The sequence below is a fragment of the Martes martes genome (assembly GCF_963455335.1).
Source record: "Martes martes genome assembly, chromosome: 3".
NCBI lineage: Eukaryota > Metazoa > Chordata > Mammalia > Carnivora > Mustelidae > Martes > Martes martes.
In genome coordinates, this window is record NC_137890.1 from 72,192,504 (window position 1) to 72,205,141 (window position 12,638).

General features: G+C 47.7%; 1 long non-coding RNA gene across 1 annotated transcript; it reads right to left on the minus strand.

Annotated features, from left to right (window-relative positions):
• Positions 1–2,485: 2,485 nt before the first annotated feature.
• Positions 2,486–5,758, minus strand: LOC308340102. The gene is made up of 3 exons (XR_013966581.1): positions 4,795–5,758; positions 3,589–3,746; positions 2,486–2,760 (listed from the first exon to the last, which is right to left on the minus strand). It is a non-coding gene; the product is annotated as an uncharacterized lncRNA (long non-coding RNA).
• Between the last annotated feature and the right edge of the window lie 6,880 nt (positions 5,759–12,638).

Here is a 12,638-nt window from a genome sequence, read left to right on the forward strand (position 1 = left end):
CCTCATGTAACTGGAATTATACAGTATTTGTCATTTTATGATGGGTTTCTTAATGTCCCCAAGGTTCACCCATGTTGTAGTACCAGTCAGAATTTCCTTTTTTTCTTTTTAAAGATTTTATTTATTTATTTGACAGAGAGAGATCACAAGTCGGCAGAGAGGCAGGCAGAGAGAGAGAGGGAAGCAGGCTCCCCCCTGAGCCGGAAGCCTGATGCAGCGCTTGATCCCAGAACCCTGAGATCATGACCTGAGCCTAAGGCAGAGGCTTAACCCACTGAGCCACCCAGGTGCTCCAGAATTTCCCTCCTTCCCCCCCCCTTTTTTTTTTTTAAAGCTGAATAATATTCCAGCATATGGGTACAGCATATTTTGTTTATCCATTCATCCAAGGACACTTGAACTGTTTCCACCTTTTGGCCGCTATGAACATGGGAGTATGAATATCTGTTTGAGTCCCTGCTTTCAATTCTTCTGGATATAGACCCAGAAGTGGAATTGCTGGGTCCTATGATAATTCTATGCTTAATTTTTTGAGGAACTGCCATACGGTTTTCTGAAGAGGCTACACCATTCTGATGATCTTGGTAGTACAGATCCTTACAGGAGGCAAACCTGGAGAAGACTTGAATCTTATCTTTGATCCAGGTGTCCTGTATCTTTGATTTTCTAATGCTGGGGGGTGTTACTATGCTTCCGCTTTCCCCACAGGCAGAAGGAAGATGGCGGATACCACTCCTCTCAGGAAAACAAGGGACTGTGGGAAGTATTACTGAAATTGGTTAGGAGGAGGAATTTGGTTTAAAATGCCTTGAGTTCTAGGGCCAGACGTGCCCTTCATTTCTCCAGCTTGAGCTGCCCCTTCTTCCACTTGCACAGGTCAGCGGTGGCGGTGACTGGGGTGGCCAGGGTCCAATATCCTGCTTATCATACATGGATATCAAGGACCCTCTCTGAGGCCCTGGTGTAAAGGACCATCCTCAGCCACCAGACCATTGTGCCTGTGTTTCTGACTTTTGTTTCAACTTGTGGCATTCCCTTTCCCTTGGTGAGGTATATAGTTCTGTAGAGAAGACTGTCCACCGAATGATTGTTCATGGAAATCCAATCAAGATTTCATTCAGAACACGAGAGCTCCATTCTTTCTCTCTGTCTCTCCCTTCCCGTGCCCTGGTTGGTTCTCATCCAGGATGTCCAAAGCTCTGCCATTTCTAGAACACACTTGCACTCTCTGATCCTCACATCAGGGCTTGTCAAAGAAGGGCAGGCCCCCTACCCAGCCGTCATCGAGAAACAGAAGCAGAATGGGTATCCTGTCCTTGGGAAGTCTGCCCAAGGTTGTACGTCACCCCCTGGCCCTGTGGACGGGCTGGCCTTTCGGGGCTTGATGTCCGAGTTGCCGCGGTGTCCTCAGAAAGGGGTTGGGGCTGTGGAGAAGCAGGGAAGCAGAAGGCACAGATGCTCCCGCTGGAAGTCTTGCAATGAGTCGTCACAGCTCTAGGAGGGAACCCGCCCAAGCAGCTCTGCTGTATTTTCGGCCATGCCGCTGGCAGTCGCCAGCCGTCTACACAAAAACTCTTGCCTGTCAGAAAAGGATCAGAAACCGGGAGCAGGGACTCCTCAGGGCTGACTGGAAGGTGTCTCAGAAACAAGGTCACACCTGTATCTGCCAGCAAAGATTTACCTCTGTTTCCAAAGCATCAGCTGGCAAATTAATTGGCCTTCAGTGGCCCTGTCATCTGAGCGACGGCTGTAACGCAGAGGAGTGTGCCACTGACTGTGCCCCCCACCCCCCCAGCCCCGCCTGCTGGCCAGGCCAGGCCAGGCCTCCTGCGCTCGGCCCCTTGGAGATGCCTCTCCCTCTCTGGAGTGAGTCCCCTTGGCAGCGGGGATCCGGCTGCCTTGTTCACGGCTGCTTCCTCAGCACCTGGAACAGTGCCAGGCCGGGGAGGCACTCAGTCAGTATTTGTAGAATGAATGAATCTGCAGCTGAAATCTGGCCTGGGCTGGAGAATAGGCCAGCCTCCTGTTCTGGAGACAGACACTGCTGGAAAAGGGACTGCCACCGAGAAGCGCTTTGCGGCTCCATTCAGAGAAGGCCTTGGACTAGAGATAACCAGGGTTATTGTTCCTCCCTGGTCCTTCTCCTGTTCCTGAGTCATCACTGAAGGCTACCCTTAGAGACAGGAGGAAGCAAAACATCGCAGGGCTTCTGTGGCCTCCGGGGAGGGTGGGGGGGAATATTACAATGCACTAAGGCGGTCACCTTCTGAGTAAGGGGGGGGGTCCCCTTTGAGGCAAATCTCCATATATTTGCATGATTGTGCTCACCTACACCCTAACCTGCAAAGGGACACTCAGCTCTCCCCACCTATAACAGACTAATCCTCCTGGTTTCTCCTTTGAGGATGTGCTGAATCAAAATTTAACTGCCATGTTCTAGAAATCTTGAGGGGGAAAAGTCCCACAAAAATGAACGTGCCATTTACATTTTAAATTTTAAAAATGTTATTTTTAGTTTACAGCCTTTTGTAAGGAGAAAAGTGTATTTTGGTGGCTTGCCCGGGAGACAGGGAAACAGTCAAAGGTCAAATCAATCTTGAATCTTCAGTTGCAAAGGGCGTTGGATCTCGTGTTTTTTCCTGTATCTGCGCGCGTCCAGTAGGGCTCCTAACCTGGTGCTAGTTCGGAAAGCTCGGAGGAACTGGGTCTCTCCATTTTTCAGGATCATCATCCGTTTTCCGAAGGGAAAATGGGCTCTCACTTTGGAAAACATAAAACCATGTTTATTTTACGTCCCTTAGAAAACAGCTCCCTGCGCCGGGCGGAGGCAGGCAGGCAGGCAGGGCGCTGGAAGCCGGAGCCCAGGGCTGCAGCGCGTTGTGTAACCCGCCTGGGAATCACGTTGCACTGACGAGATCCGCAGGCTTTTAGTGCAATAATAAGCTTGATCTTTTTATTCAAATACAAGGAACAGCCGCAGCCGGCTCCAAGTCACGTGGCCCGGTCACATGGTGCCGAGACACGGAGACCGGCTGGCAATCATTAACTAATGCTTACTCCCCGGGAGAAAATGCAGGTTTTTAAAGACCCGAGGTCTGTTTTTGTAAAACCAGCAGCCCTAGAAGAGAAGGTATCCGCGGTGGGTGGGAGTGTGTCGAGCTTGCTGAGGGCTTTCCAAGGAAAGGAAAAGAGCCCACAGATCCTCCCCCGTGTTGTTCGCTCTCACTGGACAAACTTGCCCGGGGTCACCCCCTTTCCCCAACCTGGAGGGGCCGCGGGGCCGAGCATCCCGGGGGCGCGCGGAGGGAGGGGCCGGCAGATTGGGCGCGGGGCCCGGGCATTTGCGAAATGGAGGACACAGTTCTGAAACGAACACGAGGCTCCGTTTGCTCTCCCTTGTGTAATTCGTGCTTCCAGGGGTCGGCGGAGTTCGGGTGTGTGTGTGGGGGGGTGCGGGGTGGGCAAGGGCAGGGAGAATTGGGGGGGGGGCGCTTCTGGCGTTCTCATTAAAACGAAAACCAGCCTCCGGAATGTGGTTCCTTTAAGTCTTCCTGTGGTTAAGAACAGAACTGCAAGGGCTCTGCTTACCTGAATGTTTCCTTGTTCGGTCGTTTGAATTTAGAAGTTCTTTCACTTTCTCCAACTTGTATAGTGTTACTTTGTGCTTTCAAAAACTAATTAGCCGGCTGAGTTGGTTTGATTGGGGTGTAGAAGCCACAACAGTGAGCGGGAATAGGGTTTAGAATCTGCTGGAGGGAAGGGATAGATAAGTACAGATAAAAGATTGGCAGAAACTGACCTTTTTTTTTTTTTTTTTTTAAAGCTAGGTGTGTTTTATTTCACATGATAAAAAAGGTACTTTCCCCAAAACAGGGCGCAATATGGACTTGGCCTGGTGAGAGAAGCCACCGCTATAGTGTGGAGCCTTATGTACTTACTTTAATCTTTTCAGAAAGAACAGATACATAAGGAATTTCCAGTTTTTTAGGTTCACTCTCTGACTGAAATACAACTATCTCAGGAAATTTGGTTTGTTAGGGAATTCAGTGTCTCTGTTCCCCCACTCTACCTTCTTGAAAAAGATAAAAGTACGTGACTTTAAGGGACGGATCCAGGTTTTGTAGGGCACGAGAGGCCCTTTTGAAGAGGATAGAAAATTACATACACAAAATTGGGTGTTAAAGTATCCCCAAATTCGGAATAATACATATTGTTCACTTAGCACATCTCTAAAAGCCTTTTTGTCCTCTATTTTGGGGGCGTGTTTCTTAGGCGGTCTCAAACTCATCCTGACCAGTTACCCATGTTAAATGTGCCTACAGTTACTTGTACAAACTTGATGGTTGGAAGAATTCTTCCCAGGCCAGCTTCCGATTAGTCTGTTCTGGCTGTGTCTATCCCACATCTTGATCTTCCTCCACCGGCCCACAGTACCTCTGGTGCCAAACATGGCGGAGCACACTCATAATTTCGATACGACCTCTGGATCTGAGCCTTTGAATCTCCACACCGGGTGGGTCAGCCCAGTGGGCCGTAGGAATATTGCTGGAAAACTTCCCCACTTGAGAACAGCCAGGAGTAACTAACCTGTCAATATAGTTTATAAATTTATGAATATCTCCTAACCCGAAGTAAGGGTATCTCTGACTCCAGCTCCTCTTAGCCTGATCCCAAAAATGCCCATGGCTGCTCCAGAGTCACCCAGAAGGAGGGGGAATGTGGCCAAAAGGAAGTCAGAGTAGAAAGAGGCAGCGATCTTAAGCAATCAAAGCAATCAAGGTCAGAGTCTCTTACCACCGCCAAGTTTACAAAAACAAATGGTCATGAATGTGTTGCTGGGGCTCCTGTGTGGGTGAGAGGCTTGCAGCTTCCTTTTCATCAGCTTCAAGGTAAATCTGTTTCTGGTGACCCCGGGTACATAATACATACATCTCAGGGAGTCATTTTCTGGGTCCCAGAATCAAAGATCCTTGTTTGCGGCAAGCTTGCTTATCTGGACATCTCGTGGGAATGACTTGTCAAAGTAAATTCCATTAATAAAAAGCTTCTGTTCGCTCTGACTCAGTCCCTCGCCTGCTTCGTTCACCCAACCAGGCTCTCAGGGAAAACCGTTCTCCCTCTCCACACGTGCAAGGGAAGAGAGGAGGGGAGGAGCTGGCTCAGGGCATTTATTCCGTGTATATTTTTTCCGCGTGTTTTCTGTGGCTTTGGTCACACACATCACACCCTGTACTTCTCAGGACGGCCCTGTGGAGTGGCTGTTATGATGAGTCCTGCTGCATCGCTGAGACACCCAGGCACAAGGGAAAGGGTTTTCTGCCTGCAGTCACATGGCCACAGCATTTCAAAGCGAGAACTCGGAACCGGAACGGGCTGGCTGACTCCCCAGGCTGGTTCTTTCACGACAGCACTCTGAGCTTAAACTTCTTATGAAGAGAATGCCCCACACGTTTTGTTTTTGTTTCCATGGTGGGGCTGACTTTATTTGCAGCGGTATCCGGTTATAGCTCCCCTTTCTTTACATCCGTTCTTGCAGAGCGTGATCTCACCGCCTGCTAAAATAATTAGGGAGTGGAGCCAACGGGATTCCTTGACTAGCTTTAAAGTTCCTCTCTTCCCCTCCGATGCTAATATTCTCTCCTTGCCTTACCTGACCACGGTCCCATAACCTTGGCGATGCTACACAGCGCTCTCCCCGTGCCGCCCCAGGGACTGCCCATAAAATCTGCAACCCGTCTTCTGCACAGCCAGAAGAGTCACCTTGTTGAATCACCAGCCTAGCTTGTCAGGACAGTATCTTGAATTTGGAGTGGCTTGCCAACGTGCTGTTTATGGCGGGGAAAGGAGGCTGTCATTTCAGACAATCCACAAATGCACTCATTAGCTGGATGGAAAAAAGCCCAAGTGCAGGCTTAGCATCTCTCCTGCAGACGGAGATCACCCATCTGATCCACTTTCCCGACTGCAGTAGCAGTGACTTTTTTCATCCCAGGCCAGGCTGGGGCGGGGGGCTTCAGAGCATTGCTGATTCCTTTAGCTCAGGGTCTCTCCCCTTCTATACCGCTGACACCTGGGGCTGGATTGGCGCTGGGGGTGGGGGGGGGCAGTTGGCTTGTGCCTTGTAGGATGTTTGGTAGCATCCTTGAATGCTATTTAACACTGCCTCTGCCTGCCCATTCCACCCCTAGCTGTGGTCATCAATAATATCTTCACCTATTGCCAAATGTCCGGGGGTGGGGGGGTGGTGATGGCGGGGCGGACATTGCCCCCAGAGTTGAGAGCCACTTCCTGAGCCCCATCAACAGATGGCCACCAGCAGCTTCCGCTTGTGTGGAGACAGGAGACAGGGTAGTGTTTGGCTCTCATGGGGAGGTGACTCACGGTGGGAATGTTCTAAGGTGGAATGTTCTAAGGGAATGTTCTAATGCTCACGGCGCCGGCCCTCCTGCATGAGAGTATGGCGAGGGAAAAGGTAACACCTGTGAGGATAGAAGCGTGCTCATTTCTCCAGTAAGTCAGCCTGAGGTTGAGGTGGTTACCTGGAAAGGGCAGCTCAGGGGCTGGTTCTGTGGTCAGGGACCTCGGTTTGAATCCCATCTTTGTTCTTCACTAGCAGTGGGACTTTGGATAAGTGACTTTACCTACCCATGTCTCGGTTTCCTTATCTGCGATATGGGAATGAGAATATCCATGTCATAGGGTTGTTTTTAGAATTCCATGAGGTGATACCTGAGCTTCATGTGACCCACTTTTCAATGGGACCCACTTTTAAATTTCCAGACCAGTCTTTCATAACGATGATGACGATTGTTTTGTTTTAATGTAGATAGGTAGATCTCTGCTCAGATTCTCCAGATAATGGTGTCAACCCCCTGCTTGGTTGATTCTGGAAACAGTGTACTAATAGCAACTTTAGAGTGTCTTCCTTGCTCTTGTTTTTTTAATTTTATTTTTTTTTATTTTAAGTAGGCTCTGCACCCAACATGGGGCTCGAACTCACGACCCTGAGATCATCCTTCTTGCTCTTTATGAGAAATCCAGACACCCTCTCCTTGAGACCTTCGATGGTTTTCAACAAAGCTCTGCTGTCCTGAGAGAGTTTGGCTCACCACCGAAGCCCCATGAGGATTCTTGGCCATGAGCCTCTTGGTCTACAGTGTGCTTGCTCTGCTCATGCACAGCCTGAGGTGTTTTGCAAACATTTTTAACCCCATCGTGTCCGTGCAAAGGTTTACTAATATATTCAATTCCAAACAAGAGATAATTTCAAAAAATAAATGGAAATCAGTGAAAACTCATGAATGTTGCCCTTGTGTATGGACTGAGTCATTCAACATTAAAGAAGGTTCGAGAGGACAAAGGGTAATTGTATAATATATATAAAGCTACCTTGCTTCTTTGGTCAATATCAGCAAGAGGGAGGACAAGCCATAGACAGAAACGAAAGGGTTCAGAGCGTCCCGGCTCGGAGGCTCGCGTCAACAAGGAGCCCACCAGCCTCCATCAGGAGCCCGCCAGGAGTTTGAAGACACAGAGGCTGGAAAGCTGGTGGTGTGCTTGCTGCAGGCCATGCATATTTCCTCTGTACAAGGCCCCCTTTGAATGCTCCTGACTTCAAAGTGGAGCAGGGCGGTGGAGACAAGTGAAGGACGGTCTTACACTACTGGCAGATATTCTCTTTCTGTGTGTTTACAGCGCAAGAAAACAAAACAAAACAGATTTTCTGGGGGAAATACACCCGAGAGAGCATGTATCAGTGAAGAGGAGGAGCATGGGCTCTGTTTTAGAACACTCCTGTTTTATGGACATCCGTCCGAGGGCCGCCAGTGGAAACCCCTCCTTGGCAACTGGGATGACAAACAGCGCGCTTGGAACAGCCTGTCAGGACTTGACCTGCTTCCACACGGAGGAGCTTCTGGACGTGAAGAGTCTTGCAGCTGCCTGCCCGCTGCTTCCTTACTGCCCCACACAGGTGACCCGTAAGCTCAGATTTGTAAACATGCGGATGGGTTTTAAAATTCCGAGGGCATCAGTAGATGGTATAGATACAACCTAGACTAGATCCTTCCGCAATCTTCTGGGCCCAGGAAAGGAGTGGCTTCCTTGGAGGCAGGAGCTCTGCAGAGCGGGAACGGCAAGCAGCTGAGATGTGCGCAGGAATGGGGGTCCTGCGGGGCTCAGTGGGTTGAGCGTCTCACTTGTGATTTCAGCTCGGGTTAAGATCTCAGTGTCCTGGGAATGGAGCCCCGTGCTGGTCTCCCTGCTTAGCGGGGAGTCTGCTTGTCTCCCTCTGCCTCTGCCTCTGCCCTTGCTCCTGTGGGCTTTCTCTCTCTCTCTCTCTCTCTCAAATAAATAAATAAATATCTTTAAAAAACTTATTTATTTAAAAAATATTTTATCTATTTATTTGGGAGAGAGAAAGAGAGACAGTGAGAGCATGAGCAGGGGTAGGGACAGAGGGAGAAGCAGCCTCCCCGCTGAGCGGGGATCCCCATGTGGAGCTCGATCCCAGCACCCTGGGATCATGACCTGAGCCAAAGGCAGACACTTAACTGACTGAGCCACCCAGGCGCCCCTTAATTTTTTTTTTTAAAGAGGCACACAGGAAAGCAGCTTCCATCCCAGGGGCTATTTGCTTCCCTTTCCTCTTTTTCTAGTCCAGTAAAGTCCAAGGCCTTGGAATTCTAGCCAAACCTACTGGCCGATGCAAAAAAATGAGCAAAGAGAATTGGCCAGTCAGCTGGCCCAGGAACCGACTCAGAATCCACCAGTGGATTGCATCATTACTGAATTAATCTTAGAAGCTAGCTGAGGTCAGCTGAGGATGTAAAATGACATCTTTAACATAGTATGTAGTTTTTAAAGTTTTTTGTAACTTTTACTTTTTTAAATTTATTTTTTGGGGGGTGGGGCAGAGAGAGAGGGCGAGAGAGAATCTTAAGCAGGCTCCATGCCCAGTGCAGAGTCGAGGCAGGGCTCCATTTGGGGCTGGATCTCAGGACCCTGACTTCATGACCTCTGCCAAAATCCGGAGTCAGGAGATTAACCACTGAGCCACCCGGGCGTGCCCCAAGTTTTGTTTGTTTGTTTGTTTGTTTGTTTTAATTTATTTATGTACTCTCTACACCCCACATGGGGCTTGAGAATCTTGACCCCAAGATCAAGGATCGTGTGTTCTTCTGACTAAGCAGCCAGGAGCCCCATAGTATGTACTTTAAAAAAAAAACCTTTTTTACTTTTTTTAATTTTTATTTTTAAAAATTTATTTATTTGACAGAGAGAGTGGGATCACAAGGCAGGCAGAGAGAGAGGGGGAAGCAGGCTCCCTGCTGAGCAGGGAGCCCGATGTAGGGCTTGATCCCCGGACCCTGAGATCATGACCTGAGCCAAAGGCAGAGGCTTTAACCCACTGAGCCACCCAGGCGCCCCCAAAAAACTTTTCTAAATTTAATTTTATTTTTTAAAAGATTTTATTCATTTATCTGACAGAGAGAGACACAAAGAGAGAGGGAACTCAAGTAGGAGAAGTGGGAGAGGGAGAAGCAGGCTTCCTGCTGAGCGGGGATCCTGAAGTGGGACTGGATCCCAGGACCCTGGGATCATGACCTGAGCTGAAGGCAGACACTTCATGACTGAGCCACCCAGGCGCCCAACCCCCCCCCAAAAAAACCCTTTTATTTTGCAGTTATTTTAGATGTAGAGAAAAGTAAAAATAGTATAGAGGATTTTCATTTCTCTCTCACCCAGCTGCCCTTAATATTTTTATCTTTTATAATTATAGTACAATGATCAAAACCAAGAAATTGGTACTATGAACTAAAGTATAGGTTTATATGGAGTTTGCCAGTTTTTTCACTAATGCCCCCTTCCCAGCATCCCACATTGCATTTAATTATTTCTGCTTAGTTTCCTCCAATCTGTGACAGTTCCTCAGTCCTTCCTTGTTGTTCATGATTTTGTCCTATTGGGAAAAGAAAAATACCAGTCAGTTATTTCATAGAATGTTCCTCCATTTGGGTTTGCCTGTCGATTTCTCATGAAGTTTTAGCAAGGACACCACAGAAGTGACAGGCACTTCTCAGTGCATCAGACCAAGAGATTCATGATGTCGATTCCTAGAACTGGTGATGTTTACCTCAATCGCTAGACTAACGGGCTGGGTTTCTCTGCTGTAAAGTTGCTCTTTTTCCTTTTCTTAGTTAATAAATACCTTGAGGGAGATACTGTTAGCTCGTACAAATATGCTGTTTCTTCTCAAATTTTTGCCCACTAACTGTGGCCTCCGCTGGAGAATCTTGCCTACAGCAATGATTTCTGTGGTGTTGTAATGGTGATTCTGTATTTTCCTCATTTCCTCTACAATTGTTAATTGGAATTCTTCTGTAAGGAAGAGCTACCCCTCTCTCCCTCATTCATTCATTCATTCATTCATACATTCATGTATTTTTTTTTAAAGACTTTATTTATTTATTTGACAGAGAGATCACAAGTAGGCAGAGAGGCAGGCAGAGAGAGGGGGGGAAGCAGGCTCCCCGCTGGGCAGAGAGCCCGATGTGGGGTTCGATTCCAGGACCCTGAGATCATGACCTTAGCCAGAGGCGAAGGCTTAAGCCACTGAGCCGTATATTTGTATTAGTATGAACTCATGGGTATTTATTTTATTCTGTGGGCTCTAATCTAATTATATTATCATTTATATTATACCTCAGACTGTTCCAGCTTTGGCCATTGGAAGCACCTTCAGGTTGGTCCCTGGGTTCTCTGAATCCTGTGCCTTCATCCTTCTTTGGGTACTTTCTTACCTTCTGGCATCATAACATACCTCATGTCTCCGCTCTCAAAGCTGGATCAACCACTTCTCAAAGAGCCCTCGGGCCCTTTAATAGACCACAATATTTAAAGACCAACATCTTTGGGCAGAGGGGAGAGGGGTGCCTGGGTGGCTCAGTCATTAAGCGTCTGCCTTCGATTCAGGTATTAATCCCGGGATCTGGGGATTGAGCCCCACATCGGGCTCCCTGCTTGGCAGGAAGCCTCCTTCTCCCTCCCACTCCCCTGCTTGTGTTCCCTCACTTGCGGTGTCTCTCTCTGTCAAATAAATAAGTAAAATCTAAAACTAAACTAAACTAAATAAATCCTCCAATTTTCTAAAAAAAAATAAAAAATAAAGACCAACATCTGGACACTAGGTGGGCTCACTGATATTGGGGTGTCATGGCTTCTAGGCCTTGAGCAGGCAGAGCTAGGAAATATACGTATGTATGATAAACCAAGTATATACACATATTTGTTTATTTCTTCATCTGTTGAACTGGATACAGATTTTTTTTTTTAAGATTTTATTTATTTATTTGACAGACAGAGATCACAAGTAAGCAGAGAGGCAGGCAGAGAGAGAGGAGGAAGCAGGCTCCCTGCTGAACAGAGAGCCCAATGCGGGGCTCAATCCCAGGACCCTGGGATCATGACCTGAGCCGAAGGCAGAGGCTTTAACCCACTGAGCCACACAGGCGCCCCAAACTGGAAGCAGATTTAAAAGAACATGAGCGTTTGTACCAAGGCCCCTGACTGCAACCCCGCCCCAAAGGGTTTGTTCCAGGCTTTGCACTTTCCGTATCTGTAGCTTCTTTCTCATACGGTGAGAAGCCGGGTTCTCATGATCCACACCATATTCACTGTTCTGTTCAACCCCAGCGTACGCGTTAAGTAATCTGAAAATTGCTAACCCACAGTCCTCGGAGAAACGAGTTTACGGACTAGAATGCAGTATTTGCGTAGAGCTCTTTTTAGTCTGAAGCCTTCCGGTATCCTGTCAAAATACTGACTTCAAAGTTCCAAAGTTCTTCTCTTCACCCCTCTCAGTGTGGTTATGTTATTCATTTGTAATACACTTAGCTTAATTTGTTATGGTGCGTCTTCCTTTTGTGCTCCCTCCCATACCCTGATTCATTTGGCTTTTTTAAATTTACATACAACAAACTTCAGACTTTGTGGGGTACGGGTCTGTGGTTTTTGTTGTTGTTGTTTTAAGATTTTATTTGAGAGAGAGAGAGAGAGTACACGAGTGGGGCGGGGAAAGGCAGAGAGAGAAGCAGACTCCCCACTTCTTGATCCCAGGACCCTGAGATCATGACTTGAGCCAAAGGCAGATGCTTAACCGACTGAGCCACCCAGACGCCACCTTCCCCTCCTTTTTAAAGATTTTGTTTATTTGTTTGAGAAAGAGAGAGAGACACTGTGGGTTTTGACAAAGACACAGAGTTGCATATCCACCACCAGTCATGACACAGAATAATTCTACCACAAAATTTCCCTCATGCAGTCAGCCCCTCCCTGAACTTCATCCCCTGGCAATCACTGATCTGTTTTCTGTCACTGTAGTGTGCCTCTCCCAGAAAATGCAATGAATGGAATTCTATAATCTTTTGGATCTGGCTTATTTCATTTAGCAAAATGCATCTAAGGGTCAGCCATTCTACTGCATGAACCAATAATTTGTTCCTTCTTATTGCTGAATGATAGTCTACTTATTAGGAACCTCAGGAAGCTGCTGCCATTGTCGTCACACTGACTTGAGTCACGGCTGGTTCTTCCAGAAGAAAAAATGATGCTCATACTGCTGGTTTGGTGATACTCTG